The 17,550-nt window shown below is 39.0% G+C and overlaps 1 pseudogene; it reads right to left on the bottom strand.

The window, feature by feature from the left end:
• The window catches only part of LOC103741131, a 112,382-nt pseudogene that overhangs the window by 61,101 nt on the left and 33,731 nt on the right, over positions 1–17,550 (bottom strand).

The following is a 17,550-nucleotide window of genomic DNA, read 5'->3' as shown; positions in this document are numbered from 1 at the left end:
TACTTAAGACTGTGAGAGGTTCTTTGATTTTTTATTTAAATGTCTTTCCTAGTTCAAGCAGGTTTCAGAGGCAGAATAATCCCTGATTAACGTAGTTTCCTGTATTGGGCCATTATTAGGGCCCTTATCGTCATGCTGAACTGTGACTTTTCCCTTCCTCTACATTAAAGGTTGGGCCTGAGGATATCTTCTATTATTTGCCTCTCTCTCTCTCTCTCTCTCTCTCTCTCTCTCTCTCTCTCTCCTCACAATCCAGTTCTTCCCATGTGATCCAAGTTTTTCAATCCCAGAATGGATTATTTAGCACAGAGGTAATTTGTATCCCCTTTCCTTTACACTCTCCTCAGCCATTAGAATCAAGTCAATACGTTCAGTCCTGCCCCACCCCGATCCCTTTTTCTGCAAATTCAAGGTTAGTATAGAGGACAGCATCTGCGTGTGTCTTCTTCATATGGTAGTTCCTCTCTCACATGGGCAAATTCTTTCTGGACAAGTAGCTGAGCCTCAGTTGCACAACTAATTCCTCACAGCAAAGGCCACAAAGTTGATGCCACAGCCGGCTTACCATCCCATCCCTTCCCATCATGACAATTCTCCCAGTCTTTGGTGGGAATTTCCACACTCACATGATAGACTATTCATCAAGGTAGCATGCTACTTTACACAAATAGAGGAAGACCGACACTCAGCCTTCAGAAGGGGTAACTTGTAGGGCTGTATGTCTTATAACCCATAGCAGGAGCAGGACAGCTGGCACTACAAGAAGAAACGGCATTCTGTACCACATGGGGAGGATGGCACGGCAGGCCTGTTCCCAAGGATACTCTGCTCCCAGCCAGCATAACTTCAGCTGTGTGTCTTAACAAGCATAGCGGGGACAATGCAGCTGCTCCTCCCAAAATTATCTCGGGTTTTGTGAAGTCCCTGCTTGTGTGTCAAGTGTGGTATGACTTTCACTAGGGAGGCATGAATAAACGCTTAATCACCAGGGATATGGAACCAATGATAGACCAAAAAAGTGATTTCGTCGAGTTTAACTCTGTTACTTAGGGCAGCAATAGCACTAAAGAACCTCCCACTAGAAAACTGTCTCCCACCCTGAAGTTGCTATATCTCAGAAAAGGATGGAGCCTCATGCACCTTATGAACCACCACATTTTCTGTCTTGTAAGCCACCTTCCATTAGGGAACATTAGTGGCCCCAGGCTCATGAAGGTCTTGCAAGGAGACTCACATCTGCTCTTAAAGGTCAAGATAGCAATGGCCATGTTATACCTGGAGGACAGCATTCACACAGGAAAACTGAGTGATTGAAAAAGGTAAGTTGTGGGGCTGCAGAGTTGGCTCAGCAGTTAGCACTGGCTGCTTTTGCAGAGGACCTGGGTTTGATTCCAAGTACTCACATGGCAACTAACAACTGTCTGTAACTCTGGTTCCAGAGGATCTGACACCCTCTTCTGACCTCTGTGGCATAGCATGACATGGATATTTGACCTACATGGGGACCAAACACTCATACACATAAAATAAAAATAATAAATAAAATTCGGAAATGAAAAAGAAAAAGGTAAGTTAGGAAATGTGCCCCTGAGCTAGTCCTGCTGAATGCTTCCTTCTGGGGCTCTCATTTCAGCAGAGGAAGGAACTAGCACAATTACTCTGAGGTGAGCTATGAATTCTAAATTAACCTATTATTATGCATTATCTTAAAACTATTGAACAAGAGCAAAAATTTTAAATTAGTATTCCTTCAACTGCTGATATTTTCTTTGACAGATGCCCTTGTTTAATGATTGGGCCTTGGAACTTCCACTTCTCCATTGCTCCCCAAACTGTTTAGCAGTGAGCAAGGACACGGAAGGTCTGCATCTGGATGACATCATAATTTTTGATCAGTTGAACAGCCTGCAGTGGCCTTGAAGAGGTGATGAACTTTGGGGAATCACTTCTCTATTGCAATCAAAGCTATTAATCATAAAGGTCCATAAAGATGAGATAAGCATCAACAAAGGTCTTTTGAGATTCATCCACAGAGTGCTAAATGAATTAAATTTCTGTCTATCAAATGTAGTGATATTAAAACAATGTTCATATACTGGTAAAGATCAAATCCCATCTGACTAATGGGGGTGAACAGTGTTTGAGAACAGTACTCCTTATATGAAATCTGTGCTTCAGATTTGCAAGATTTTCAAGGGAAGAATTTGACTTTAGAATACTGTAGTAGAAAGCAATGTTGCAACGGGGACCTAAGGATCATCTTAAAATAAATTTTAGAGTTCATTTTTGGGTGTGGATACCTTTCATCACAAAGTCTAGATTGACAATTTTTTTTATTGTTTATTTTCAGTGTTTTAAAAGAATGCTTCAATCTAGATGTAAAATCTACTTTAAAGTTCCACTTGAATTCCATTTCACTTTATTTTTCTTCCTTCGTCTAACTCCCTGATTATCATGACCCTGAACTGTGTTCTTTTTTTTTTAATTTACATAAATAATTTATTGAAAATTTCATACACGTATGTAAGGTGTTTTGATCAAATCCATGCCCACTCCCTCCCTTCCAACTCCTCCCATATCTCCTCATCACTTTTTTCTGATAACTTCATGTACTCTTTCTTCTTTATTTTTTTATGGGGCTTCTGGCTACTCTAACATTGCAACATTCCCCCCTCAGAAGAGGTAACCCTAAAATCTTTTAAGGATTACATCAAGCTCCCTAAATACTTTCAACATTTTTGGCCTTTGGAACAGAGTATGTTTGCTAAGACAAACATACTAGGACTTTTAGCCAAGAAACTGGCTGCTTTTCTTTGGGGTCTTTCAACCCTAACTGCCTAGCCAATTCCTACATCCTATTCTTATCACACCACCCTCTGAAGAGGTTACCCAACTTGTGGATAAGGAATCGGGACACAGACCACTCTGGCTGCTTCCATGCTGAACAGGGACACAGGGGGAGGCGATTGGAGTACCTCTTCAGTGGGTCTATCTAAAAGACTCCCAAATTGCATAGCTCTTATCTGTAGGGGGAAAAGAAAGCCCTTGATTGGTGAAGAGGAGATGTGAAGGAGAAGTAAAGACAAGAGTAATTAGCATTACAAATTCTAGACAAGGAACTAGAAAAGAGTCAGAACAGGGCAAATTTTAATTGTTCATATGAGAGTCCATTGGAATTTACTGAGGAGGGTTTCCAAAAGCATCTCTATTGGGGTCCTCCTCATTTTTCTTTTGTCTGCCAAGGCTGGACTCTAGACTGATGGACTCAGGATTTGCTTCCAGGCACTTTGATAGCTGTTGGAGTGGTTAGAATAAGTATTAGTTCCTTCTCAAAGGCTTCTAGATAGGGGGAGAAAACAAACTTATCCATCATTTTAGAACAATAGCTGGTTGTCTCCCTTAGCTACAGGGGGGCACTACAGTATTGGAGACAAAGATTTGAAGTCTTACATCTGAGCAGCACTTTCTGATTAGGAAAAAAAATCATCAATGAGAAATAATTGTCTAAATAACTTTTTATATATAATACATAAGCCTAATGTCTGGGAAGTGTAATCCCTTGAACTCTTAAAGAAATATACTGATCACTTTACTCTACTTTCCTTTTGGGTGTTTAAGACCATACAGTTGGCCCAAATAAATTAATTTATTTTTACACTTAAGGTCGTTTGAGGATCTGTTCCTCAGGGGTCACAAGGGCTTGGGAGGCGCTCCTGGCTCCTTCCTTTTACCAGTTCCATCTATGTGAAGATAAGTCAAACATCCTGTGCAATCATGTCTGGCTTCACTTGGAAGCATGAATGAGATGTTTCCTCTGAGTTGACTCTTCTCTTTGTAGACTGGACACTGGTTCAAGTCCATCTCATAGGGTCTCTATGGCCTCCCTGAAGAAGAGGACAGGTGACTCACCACAGGTACAGTATATTTTGAAAGATGTTCCATAGTCCCCTGGAACTTAGTTGACCTTGGAGGGCAAAGAGCAAAAACTGTCCTTTAAGTCCTTCTGACCTATACTAATGTTACTATAGGCCTCAAAGTATGGCTGTTAAACATCCAATGAGGTTAGTTCCACCATCTGGTACTTTTAATTATCATGTGCTTTGTAGTTAAAGCTTATGTAAAACACCAAATATTCTCAGCTAAACCTTGACTAGATATGCACTTTGTTCCTTAAACAAGTTGACTAAACTATGACCATAGAAATTTTAAGATTATGTGTATATTATTTTTGTCTCATCCTTTATATATCATAACAAACCTACACAAACCTTCATCACTTGCTTAGGCTTTCTCATTTTTTTCTATTTTGGAAAATATCTCCATTCCCACATCCTTTTAACACCTTTTACAGTCTCATTTTCTTTTTTAAAAAAAATAATTATGAGACATAATAGCATTAGCAAATAAATTTTCCTACCATCTGTTGCGAGACTTCTTTTCCTGGGGATGCTAAGCAGTGCTTATTCTCTTTTAAGGTTCTAGTGTCAAGCCAATGTTTGACAAAATTTTATTGGGGAACCAATGAATTTATTGAGCTTACTGAGATAACTGAGGAGTTGCTGAGGTGTATGTATGACCTGAGGGTTGCAAACTGGAAAGCCTTTACCCAGCATGGATCATGCCTTCTCTTCCTAGTCTTCCCCAGATAGTATACTTTAGCCTTCCCCAAATCCAGGAGGCCATGTGTGATTAGGGCCAAATTACATACAATTGGCTGGAAAGAGTGGCTGCATACTCGGGTGAGGGCCCTCTTTTAAGGAATGAGCACAGCTGTCAACAAACCCAGTTGTGACGATGTTTAGCAATCGGGCTCAGCTGAAGTTGTGATGATGGTCGTTATTTCATGTAGAAGGGACTGCTGTGTCGGGACTCAGGTTTACTTTGCTTAGCGAGGGACCTCCTGGCTTTGGAGCAGAGGGTCTGATTGGTGACAGAGTCATAAACTCTGGGACCTGTGTCTTCCCAACAGGACAGTTTATTTTAAAATTCAGATGGTTTTTATACATCCCAAGGAACTAGCAGTCACATGGGATATGGCAGTCACATACAGAGATTTAGGGTACAAAGAAACAGGACATTTAGTCTGTTAGTTGGTGCCAGAAGGATTCTTAAACTTTTACTCAAGGTTATCAATGCCCATCCAGTAATTTATTGGCCACAATGTTTTCTTTCTTAGAGCTAAGAGCATGGTGAACTTTTAGCTTTTAGCTCAGGAGTAAACCTTTAACCTGGCCTAATCTCTTAGCCAGGGATAGCTGAGTTATTTCTTCAGGACAAGGAGATGAGCTAAGGGTTGTTGACCAAGACCCCTTCCCACAGAGCAGGGAGCCTGCACTTTTATGACCGGCCGCTTCCTCCTGCCAGTCTATCAGTGCTCTGCAAGACAGGGATTATCAGAGCCACTGTCTTCAGTGCCCCTCCCTTTAGCAGAGAATGCAGCCTGGACCTATAAGTTTTAGGCTCACCTCACCCTAGGGCCTGGCATCCTGGTTTCCTATGCTGCTGTATAGCATCGTCTTCTTAAAAGGACAACCATGTGGTGGCAGGATCTGGGGCCTTTCAGCCAGTCCCCTGCATTCTCAGGCCCAGAACTGGGCATTCTCTGGAGGTCTGCTGAGATCAAAGCCGCTACACTGATGGAGGTCAGAGCCCACCCTCTCAGGCTGTCCTAGATTGACAATTCTTGAAAGATTATTTGAGAGTAATTCTGATTCAGATTACTAGTGATGGAAGAATAGAAATGTATTTGAAATGGTAAATGAAATTTGACTTAAGTACTAAACAAAATTAAAACAAATTAAATACATAGGCTAATCTTTATTGTAGCTGATATACATTATTTTCTGTGTGGCCCATTTTAATAACTTACATGTATTATTATTTTAATTATCCTGATAAAAGAATATGTAATAACTGCTATCCCATTTTATAGATGAAGAAAACAGACATAATGCATTTATGCAGTTTGCTCAAAATCACACAGCAAGTGATGGTGTTAGAATTTGCACCAGAGAATTTCATTTCAGAGTTTTTCCTTTACATTCTTTTGAGTGCTGTATTTTTCTATGGCTTTTGTGTATGTGTGTGTGTATGTGTGTATGTGTGTGTGTGTGTGTGTGTGTGTGTGTGTGTGTGTGTGTGTGTGTGTGGTAAGAGAAGATAATTTTGAGGGCACCATTGCAGTTTGGATCTTGTCAACCCAGGGCATAAATCCTGTGTATGGTACAAGCTAGCTGTGTGGTCTTAGGGAAAATCACATAACTTGCATCTATACAATGAAGGGTGATGCTAAGCGACTCAGAATGTCTCTTCTACTTCTTTGTAACGATTCAAAGGTAATGCATTTTTCTTTTTTGATTCTTGTTTGTGCTTTTACCACACTATTCAATAAAAGATTGTCCTTTTAGCATTAAATTCTCTAGAGTAAATGCTTCCCAGCCCTCTTGGCTTTGGCCCCATTGTTTGATATTTAAGAAAAGAATCAAAACCTCTACGAAGAAAAGGAGAATATTGCTTAAATCATTCTTCTGTCACATGGAGAGGTTTTTTAGGTATAAAATTCATGAAATTTTAGAATTTTAAATTGCCTTTGCTGTAATCTTACCTTAGACAGAAGAAAGCTAAAACCCAGAGAGGTTCAAAGTCATGTCTGGATTCACTAGACTAGCACATAGTGGAACTGGGCTGTGATGCTGAATTCAGATCTCAGAATCGCTTGATGAATCCACTTCTGCCTTCATGTTTTCAAGTCATGGAAAACATCAGCCTGTTTAGTCTGGGTGGTGTAGTGGGATAGAAGGACCTCAGTTTGAATCGCAGATGTACTGCTGTCTAGATCGCAAATTTGAGTAATCTAAACTGAATATAGGCTTACACACATACCTGGATGCATATACACTCACATAAAAATGATATTTAGGATCATGAGATGAGACTTCATAGATTAAATTAATATGCAATTGAGGTTGCATTAGGGCTGAACAGTATTATTATCTCTAATTGCTGAAATTCAATAGGATCAGATAATAGGGTAATTTAATTTTTAATTGAGCATTTGGACAAAGCATATAGGACTAATAATAGTAGGCTGGAACTCCTTAGTACTGTAAGTAGAAGGGGGGTGGTAGGAGAATTAACCATGACAAGGACGCAGGAGGGTTGGTGAACTCAATTCCAAAGAACTTCCCCCTCTTTCCCACTGCTGCCTGTTATTCCATCCCTTGCAGTCGGAGCCACATTCCAAGGAGGATCTGGCTAGCTTTTAGAGAAGACCACCATCCACCACGTTCTTACCATTATATGTCTATTTGTTTTGATTTTGTAAAATGTTTAGACTTGTCATTATGTAGGGACTAGCATTGTAAGCTATTTTTATTTCATTTTGTGCTACATATTTAAGTACAATTAAATTTAAAAATTGGAGAGATATAAATGTTTCCCCCTAAGAACTCCACATGCATTTTTTGAGGGAATATGAAAAATGTTTATGGAATCTGATATAAGGTCTCCTTTTCAATGTTAAGAAAATTCTTAAGCCCTACTGTACAACTGCAAGTTTCAAATATATTAACTGAGACAATGCCAGAGACAGACTTTTTTTTTTTTTTTTTTTGGTTTTTTGACACAGGGTCTCCCTGTTGCTCCAGCTGGCCTGGAACTCACTAGGTAGACCAGGCTGGCTTTGAACTCACATAGATCTGCCTGTCTCTGCCTCACTAGGGCTGGGATTAAAGGTGTGCTACCACGCCCAGCCAGTTTCTGTGTGGCCATCTCTCCAGTCCCTTCTCTTTTTTTTTCTTTTTTTTTTTCAGACAGGGTCTCCCTGTAGCCCTAGCTGTCCTAGAACTCACTATGTAGACCAGGCTGGCTTGAACTCACAGAGATCTACCTGCCTCTGCCTCCCGAGTGCTGGGATTAAAGGCATGCACCACCATGCCCAGCCAGGGACAGACTTTTAACAATAATATTGGTATTTTTATTTTAAAACCATTATTATATGTATAGTACATGAATCAACCCCTCTTAACACTCCTGTGTTTATGCTTTATCCTAACATGTGGGTACATAGATATTAGAATAATGTATAAACATGATTTTGTCAGTGTCATTAGGAACCAAGATTTTGTATTAAGAAGAAAGAGCTAAAAAAATAAGTTCAACCAGGCGTGGTGATGCACACTTTTAATCCCAGCTCTCTGGAGAGGCAGGCAGATCTCTGTGAGTTTAAGGCCAGTCTGATCTACATAATGGCTTCCAGGCCACATGGACTACACAATGAGACCCTACCTCAAAACATGAACAAAAACGAAAACAAAATAAAAAACAAAAAAACACAAAATATTAAAGTTATAGTTAGAAAATACTTTATTTTTCTAAATCAAAACCAAATATTAACAAAAACTCATGTTTGTTATTTCAAAACTATTTTCTAGTTCAGGCTCCTGAAAAGAGTTCACACCAATTACCAAGCCAGCAGCAAAAGCAATTAGCAAACCCCGTGTCCATTTTCCACAGAAGGAATGAGGGCTCCTTGGAGAACTGTCTTTTTCAGATTCAGGGCAGAACACACAGAAAATGTGACTGGAACATCTATCATAGTAGAAATCAAGCAAGCTATGGGAGGCTATAGTGGTTTTATAAGAACTCAAGAGCTACCATAAAGAGGCTCTCATTGTCCAGACGAAAAATAACACCATCATTAATTAGAATAAAACATCTTAATTCATACTGATATAGGTTTAATCATATTCTAGATGTCTATAGTAGCATTAAAATAATGCACTCAGGAACAGTTTGCAATAGCTTGGGTATGAAATGTTCCCCAAAGACTCATGTGGTAAAAGCTTGATCTTCAACTCATGGTGTTATTGGGATTTGGTGGGATCATGAGGAGGCAGAGCCTCATGGCAGGAAGTTCAGTCATTGGGGAGATGTCCTGGAAGATATTGGGATCCTAGCCCTTTCTGTGCTCTCAGAAGCAGGTGAACAGGCCTCTGTCACCAAGCTCTTTCCCTTTTACACACTCAGGCCCCAAGCAACAGGGCCAAGCAGCTGTGCACTGAATCCTCTGAAACAGTGAGCTGAAGTCCTTCCTACTTATATATTATCTAAGACAGTTCATCACAGCAATGAAAAGCTAACACACAGTCTAAATACTGAAAATCAGCAGTATTCATTCATATTGTTATTTTAGAAAAGATTGATTCAAAAAATATCCACACTATATTGTTAACATTTAAAAGTCATAAAATAACATACATACAGTAATATAAGTTTAAAAATATTCATGAAGAGAAAACAAATTGAATATATTGTAAAATAGGAATACCTACCATATCTACATGGCAAAATTATGACTGATCTTTTTGTCTTTAGAGTCTACAGTTAATGTACATAATTTTGTATTTTTAATATAAAAGATTGTTACCAAACATTTATTAAATGAAAATTTTTTAATATTTTAGAAGCTAGCATATGAACAAACTTTTTTTCCAATTATAAGCAATACTTATGCCTGTGTGCAAAGTTTCAACACTACAAGTAGGAAACTACTGCTCTAGTTCAACTTAATTTTTTTAAGAGTCACCAAAAAACTGAGGTTAACTGCCTGAAGCTATCTTACTAAACAAAAAAGAAAAGTCAATAATAGAGAACATGATTATATTTCAAAGATTAGAATCATATTATTTTGAAATTAACTTGGATCTGTGTGCAGAGTTTCGGACTGCCCTTCCAAACCTAGAGGAAAATGTCCACGTTTGGTTGGGCTGAATTTACCATGATGGATTAATAAGAGAGTAAGATTGACCGCCAAGGATCTGAAGACCTCTTCAGTGTAGATTGATTTTGATTGCATACCACCTCACGCCTGAGAGGTAGATGTCTCTAAATGCCTAATTTGCTTGCCGAGGAGGCCGACCTCAATCAAATCTAATGTAGCCAATGAAAACTGTTTTGGCAAAGAGGGCGGAGCAAATGTGGGCACCAAGCAGATAAAACTAATTTTCAGCTGACAGCTGAATACAAAGCAAATGTATTTGCAGAGCCATCAGAATATAATCAGCCAAGAGAGAACAGAAAAGACCTCAATAAGGAAGTACCATTAGGCCTAGATCACAAAATTTATTGTATTAAAATAGAGGCAATTTAGGAAATGCTTGCCTCAGAAAGAGTGAGAACCTAGGAGTAAAATCGATGCAGTTAAAGCCCAAGGTGATTGTTAAGTGTTCCATATTTTGATTTGGGAAGGGATGAACGGGTCTCTAGGCAGAGAAAATTCAAAAGGAGGTTGACACTAGTCTTTTTTCCTCTGACTGTGACTTTACAGGCAGAATGAGACTAACAAGCTCTGCCTGCTTTCTTGCTCTTCCTTCTCACTTTATCTCATTTCAAGTGTGCTCTGGTTTTCTTTGGATGCTGACTGATTGGAGGTTGCAGAAGAAAGCAAAAGCTACCACAGAAAGTCAATTAGTAATTGCCAGGTGCTGAGAAGAGGGTGCAGAATGAGTGCTTACTAGGGAGAGTCTCCCCTTATAGGGGTGAAATATTCTAGAACTAGTGGAGTGGAGTGGCGTGGAGACAGCTGCACAGCATTGTGGATGTGTACCCTTTGAAATGGTTGTAGTGCTGAATTTTATGTTGTATGAATTTTACTACATTAAAAACATCTTCAAATGCAGCCCTTTGTGGGGAGGACATAAACAACCTGGAATGTTGCTATCAATAACGTCACAGCAAGACGATGAGGGACGGAAGGACTGTACAGACAGACAGGACTCTCACTCCACAATCCAGCTCAGAACCCAGCCTTAATTTTCTTTCTAGTTTTCATACTTAGTACTACTTCAGTTTTAATTAGCTTCTCCTAAAGTTTACGCAGAAGGCATAAACTGCGTGCCTGCTGATATTAGACTTAATGTAGCCTGGGAATTTTTCCCCATAAGTATTTTGTTTATATTAGTTAATTTTCTTATTTAATATTTGAATAGGGCATTGTCTTTTCAATTATTTTTGTTGTTATTCTTGTCTCACTGTAGCCCACCTGAACTAACGCTGTGACCTAGACTGTCCTTGAATGAATGATATTCCTCTTACCTCAACCTCTTGAGTACGAGCATTTCAGGTGTGAGCCACCATGCCCAGCCCTCAATTTTCTGTATGTCTTTCATGAATTCCTATTATCCTTTATTATTCCTCTTTCATCAATTTGTGATATATTTCTGGCCCATGAAGGCATTTGTACCATAAAAGGTCCTTGATTCTTAAGAGGCTTCTACATGCAAATCACAACCCTGTGCATAATTATAATGCTACATATATCAGACTGGAGATACAATATAAATAGCTTATTCTAATACACACAGGATAAGTATTCAAATGGCAATACAAATTAAGTGTATTAGGAGCAAAAGCAAATACGAAATCATATAATATAGTATCTTTTCCATTCTGCTCATTGCATCGAAATTTTCTTTCAGTAAAACAGTTAAAGAAGATAAATGGTACTTGTTAAGCTGGGGAGAAATTGCCATCAAATCTGTAGCTAATAGTTATCAGAGCATAACACTTCTTGTAACACAGCTTTATCTTGGGTGTGAGGAGTGTATTTACATCCGTAATGAAAACAATATTGGCAAAATAAAAAAACACATACTCTTAGATTCTTAGCAGCTTAATAACAAAGCTCTCAGGAAATAAAGCTACTATTTCTTGGCTCCTTGTGTATATCCTACATGTGTTATTATAGATCCATAGAGCTACCCTGAAAATTACTACCTAGGAGAATACAGACACAATGAGGGGTCATGGTATTTCCCAGCTCCTCAATCTTCAGAGTTAGCTTTTTTCTGTTTTTTTTTTTTTAAATTTAATAGCCACATGATTAGAAGAAGCATTTCATTACAGCTTTAACATATTCAACAAAAATTTCTGAAGCAAGGATCCACCTCTTTCAAAAGTGGCTGTAAATTTTTAGGTTCACAGTTGAATCAATACAGTTATACCATATTGAACTCAGTATAAACCCTGTAAGAAATAAAACTGAATGAGTTTTTCACCTTTAAAGATCTCCATTTCATTTTAAAATATGCTGTTTCTTACAGAAAGACTCATTTTTAATGCTAACACTTAGATGTTTTCACATGTGTCTCTAATCTCTGTGTATCTCCGTATTATTAGTCACAGTTGGTTACACTTGTATCCTTGGCACCTGAGTATGGCTATAAAGTCATTAAGTAGATTTCAATGGTAATGTTTATCACCTTTACTAATTAACATGAAGTAAATTTTTATGCTTCCTTTTCTTTGTTGTTTTTGTATGTATATCATACAGAACATCCCGAAAAATCTTATTCATCTATATACCCACTTCCCAAATGGCACCTTCCCATAGCCTCCCCCCATAACCACTGGAGCCCATATACTCTGTAATGCCTTTCACTGTCCACTGTGTTGTCAGTCTGGTGTTTCTCCATTGGCTGAATCTAGTCAGCCTATCTAGAGATCCTTGTTTTAGGAAGATCAGCTGTTCCTCATCTAGCAGCAATCAGTTGTCAATATTCCTTTAAGAAAGATTGGGGTCTACTGTTTTTTCCCAGTTCTATGCTGGGTTACTGGCTGGGAGTCTTGGGCTACCCTGGCCAATAACTCAAAGGAAGGTATCTCCTGTCTGGCATTGTTTCTTGTTATGTAGCCTTTAGCTATACAAATAGACTTTTAAAAAATTATATTGACCCCTTTAATCTTTGGTTATACTCTCCTTTTGGGTGTTTAAGACTCTACAATTGGCCCAGATAAACCAATTTCTTTTTATTCTTAAGGTCGCTTGAGGATCTGTTCCTCAGGGGTCACATGGGCTTGGGAGGAGCCCCTGGCTCCTTTCTTTTACCAGTTACATCTGTGTGAAGATAAGTCAAAGGTCCTACTCGACCATGGCTGGCTTCGCTTGGAAGCATGGAGGAAATGTTTCCTCTATGTTGACCCTCCTCTTTGGAGACTAGACACTGGTTCAAGTCCATCTCATGGGGTCTCCGTGGCCTCCTTGATGAAGAGGACAGGTGACTCACCACAGTTACAGGACATTTTGAGAGATGCTCATAGTCCCCTGGAACTTAGTCAGCCTAGGAGGGCAAGGAGCAAAAACTGTCCTTTATGTCACGCTGACCAAATTAGTGTAGGCCTCAAAGTGTGGCTATTAAACATCCAAGAAGGTTAGTTCCACCAGTCTGGTACTTTTAATTACCATGTGCCATGTATATAAAGCTTGGACAAAGACCAAATGCTCTCAGATAAACCTTGCCTAGACATATATTATATTCTTTGACCTAGTTGTATGTATAATTTGTCAGTAGGTTGTGAACTAATATGGTTCCCTCTGGTTTTTTAAAAAGTAGCTAGGCATTATTTATCTTTTGTATTTTCTTTTTTATATATATTTTATTTATTATTTTAATTTTATGTGTATGAGTGTATTGCCTGCATGTATGTGAGTGCACCCGTGTAGTGCAGTGCCGTGGAGGTCAGAAGAGGGCTTCGGATTCCCCTGAAACTGGAGTTAAGGATGGTTCATAGCCACCATGTAGGTGCTGGGAATCGAACCCGGGTCCTCTGCAAGAGCAGAGAGTGCTCTTAACCGCTGAGCCATCTCTCCAGCCCCTATCTCTTGCATTTTCTAACCCTTCCACCATGGTTTCCCCATTGAAGGTGTCCCCATTTTTCCCATTTCTCGCTTAATAATACCGTTCTCCTATGGTCCCACCTCTCTTGAGCTCCTTCTTTCCCTTTATCCCCTAGGTTCCTTGAATAACCTTCCATTTCCCATCCCCTTAAAATAACCCCATTTTTATCCATATCTCCCTTATTAACACTTGTTTCCTATTGTTCTTCTCTTTCAGATTCTTTCTTTACTTTACCTCCCTGGTTCCTTTTCATTATCCTGGTTCTTGTAGTTATGTCTGGATATATACTCACTTTTCAGGATTTGGTAAAACACTGAATGTTGTATGTAGGTAATCTCATGTCACATTATACAATTTTCCCACTATAAGAGCTTTAGTTTATCTCCTTTATAGCTATTTTAATAGGCAAACAAGCTAACTCAAGACATCACTTTGTGGGAAGACTATACAGGAAATGAGGAGAGAACAAGAACTGGCTGAGCCAGGCAAGCAGCTGAGCTCACTCATGTCTAAGGATTTTTCTGGCACATCAGTCTCCCCTAAGTTTCTGCTTGGCCTTATGCTGCATATATTTGCATGCGGCTGAAGTAGGCATAAATTGGTACTGTGGTGAATAGGGACATTTTTGTTATATATCCAAAAAGTTTTAAATGCTTATCTTTTAACTTGACAATTTCATCCATTAGGATCCATTCTATGGAAAATAATTATATGATATTCATAAGAATTATGTGAATATTGATTATAGTTTTAGTTAGAGCAATGAAAATATGCATAGAGGCTGTTAAATTATCTCTGACTTCCACCATGAGCTTCTCTACAGACCAGTGCCCAGTTCTTCTTTCAGGTTGCCTGGGTAACCAGTATCTCTTTGAAGTGGTTTGAATCTTGGCTAGGGCTTGGAGCCTCCTGCTAGTCCCTCTTTCAGCTAGAGGTATCAGTGGTTCTCTGACTCCTTATAGCCCTTTTTACATATTTTACAGTTAACAATTTTGAACATAATTTCCTATTCAAATAACTTTTCCCCTACCTAGAGAGCTAGTTAAATAAATGATGATGATATATCTATCTATTGCTGTAATATTAGTCTGAATGTCTATTGCTTGGTGAAGTTAACTCATTTGAAAGAGTTTTGTATCTTCTCCTTTTAGGCTCATGTTGCTGTAATTGATCACCCGCTAGTATCACTGGATCCAGAAGTGCCAAGAGGTGTCACCGGGAAGGCTATAGATTTTAGGCATATTCCTCCTTGCTTCTCTTGCAGAGTAACACTGCCTTATTAAGGAAATCATAGTCTGTTACCTTTACAACACAGTATTTCCTTGCTTTGTTTGCTGGTCCACTGTCCTGAGGAACCCATACTAATCAGCTAGTAGTACTCATGCAGTAAAAACCTGAATTTGGGGCCAGAGAGATGGCTCAGCAGTTAAGAACACTTGTTCTTGCAGAAGACCTGGGTTCGAATCCCAGAACCCACATGGCAGCTAACAACTATCCGTAACTCCAGTCCCAGGGGATTCGACAGCCACTTCTGACTTCCACAGGCATTGCATGACACAGGTGCACTTACCTACATGCAGGCAATACACACATACACATACAATTAAAATAATTTTTTTTAATTTAAAAAAGAAGTTTAAAAACCCTGAATTTTCAGAGGCAGAGAACATGGATTTTTTGTAGTGAATATCTGGGATGTGTAACAAAGATTTATAAAGAGTTTGTGTCTTAATTCCTGATCTATGTATTTTAGCTATTGAGCAGAAAATCATGTATCAACTGTTAGTTCTGGGCATGTGCCACATCCTGAAAGACAGTTTCCATATCTGTAAGGGTTTATTTCTAAGCTGGAGTATTAACTAACCCTTTACCAGGCTATTCTATCATTTTAGGTATTTCTGGGACATATGGTAACTGATAAGACCAATGATTCCTATAATAATGAGCATATTAGTACATTTCCATTGATGTAAATGGCTTATAAAAGACTATGTTTGTTTTTCTGGGACATTTGGTAAGGAAGTTGTCAGTGTCCTTTAGGTAAACCTTACAGGGAACATACCTATAATTAAACAAACTTGGTTTACTATTTGTTGTATCAATGGAGAATGCATACTAATTTTTCTCAGTATGAAGGTGTTAGAAAGGATCAATTATAGCATTTAGTTCAGGTGCATAATCTGGGGAAAGATTTGAGGAATAGGTTTGTCTAGATTTGGTGCTGTTCAAAATGAGAATACTTCTATGATAAGGTATTTTGAGGGTGAGATAGTGACCTTATTTTATCTTTGCTTCCTTAAAATTATGAGGTGATCTCATAGTGACCTTCTTGGAGCTTGGTGTTCTGTAAGATTATTTATGTCCATCAGAGGAATAATGGGACTTAGCTAGGAATGTCAGATCAGTTCTGGACATTAGAGGCTGCTTTTGTCCTTTTCAGAATTTTCATCTCTTATATAAGAGAACTGGCTACTCTGAGTCCCCATATCTTGTGACCTTATAAATATGGAGAAGGCTGGTGCAGAGTTCAAGTCCCCAGCAATTCACATCTTCCCAATCCAGTTTACAGATGTTCAAATAAAGAGGACTTTGATGTAATTGCAACTCCAGCAAGTTTGACCACATTGTGTAAGGGAGCATTGCTTAGCTGAGCCAAGTTAACTACCACATTTGTAAGTAAAAGAAATGCCTGTTATCAATTTAAGTTACTTTTCCAGATGGTTTATTATACAGGAATGGATAACTCAGACAGATGTCTAGAGTTCAAGAGAATTAGCGACTGGATAGTCATCAGGAGGTTCTTTAACAAAGAGAAGGCGTGTGAAGTCGTTTGAGCGAAGAGGCCCAAAGGAACCTGAAGCAGCACCTTCAGCAACGACACCAAAAGGACCAGGAAGAAAGAAGTCATTTGCAAAGAGACTGAGGTATGGATAAGGGATGCATGGTATCCAGAGCATGGTGTCTAGCAAGTCAGCAATGAGATCATTTCAGAAAGGAGCGGGCTGTCCAGGGTTCAGTAGTATGGAATGAGATCAAGTAGGACAAGCCTGAGAAATCCTTTGGATCAGCAGCAATGGGGGAAAGTGGGGTAAAGGCAGTGATGGGGCAGAAACCACGCTGCAGAGCGATAAGGGGAGAACAGAAGGCGAGAGGGAGGATACCAAACTCCACGCTGTTTCACTACACTTTACGGTGCTGTTTGCCATACTACTTGTGCCTATATAATTGTTTCTCTACTATTTAACAACACATGAACAAATCGTATGCCACGAACCCTATAATTCCACAATTGCATAGACAGGTCATCTCCCAGGGCAGATTTAACATTCTATTTTAGCTTGTAGTTTCTAGTTATAAACGTATTATGGTGCTGTTGAAATTTTTGGTCTTTCAAAACCACTTTAAATCTCTTCTTGTTTGTTTCTCTGACAATTAAAATAGTTCATCACTTAAAATAGTACCCAGTGTTCAGTGTTCACTGGTGCCTTGTAATTATTCAGAAAAACAATCTCAGTTTCAAAGTTATAAACTGCAGAAAGAGCTTACATTTTCCAGAGAAGTCTGGGGAGCATTATTCTAGTAGTACCCTGTGAGTCATTGGCCTAACTGTCAGGCCTCCTGGTCCAGGGAGCTTTCCTGGGAGGCTGTTCTGATTATCCAGGTGGGGGATCAAGGCCTCCTTGGAGACAGTGAATGAATTGCCAAGGTATAATGGGGAGAAATTCCTTCCCATTCAACTCTTTTTTTAAATTATTTATTTAATAACCACACAATCAGAAGAAGCATTTCATTACAACAGCATTGACATATTCAATAACAATTTCCAGAGCTAAGATGCATCTCTTTCAAAATTGGCTGCAAATTTGTAGGTTTA

Source organism: Nannospalax galili, unplaced genomic scaffold (genome assembly GCF_000622305.1).
Source record: "Nannospalax galili isolate Female #2095 unplaced genomic scaffold, S.galili_v1.0 scaffold1151, whole genome shotgun sequence".
Lineage (NCBI taxonomy): Eukaryota > Metazoa > Chordata > Mammalia > Rodentia > Spalacidae > Nannospalax > Nannospalax galili.
The sequence above is the reverse complement of the archived record's forward strand: the minus strand, read 5'-3'. Positions and strand labels throughout refer to the sequence as shown.